The 429-nt window shown below is 38.9% G+C and overlaps 1 protein-coding gene across 1 annotated transcript in view; it reads left to right on the top strand.

Annotated features, from left to right (window-relative positions):
• Positions 1 to 429, top strand: part of LOC119587434 (pancreatic triacylglycerol lipase-like) — a 63,913-nt gene that overhangs the window by 63,011 nt on the left and 473 nt on the right. The window lies entirely within an intron of this gene.

The following is a 429-nucleotide window of genomic DNA, read 5'->3' as shown; positions in this document are numbered from 1 at the left end:
TCGTACACATATACGAACACATACCTTTTTTATTATTTTGGTATGCTTCAAATGGAAGACAACAAAATCAAACACGAGGATGTGTTTCACAAATAAAACCTAATTTAGTTAACCAATTTATTTTGCCGTTTTAGCTGTGTCAGCAGTAGGGAAAAATAAAACACCATCTCACCGGTAACCATCGTAACATGGTTCATTGTCTACCGCAGATGAATTATCTAACATAATTCCCCATACCCTTTTCCAGTCCCCCCCCCCCCCACTTGTTCACTGTATACCTTAAAACCTATAACCAAAATTAACCCAAACAGTTAGGTTCTCAGTTAATTGCCACGGCACGTGCACTGAAGATGACAAAATCTACAAACATAAACCACAAGAGCTTCCCTTGACTGGGCGTAACAGTATGAGAACAGTGGTGTTGCAAAT

Source organism: Penaeus monodon, chromosome 22, assembly GCF_015228065.2.
Source record: "Penaeus monodon isolate SGIC_2016 chromosome 22, NSTDA_Pmon_1, whole genome shotgun sequence".
Classification (NCBI taxonomy): domain Eukaryota; kingdom Metazoa; phylum Arthropoda; class Malacostraca; order Decapoda; family Penaeidae; genus Penaeus; species Penaeus monodon.
Note: the sequence above shows the minus strand (reverse complement) of the source record. Positions and strands in the feature narration are given on the sequence as shown.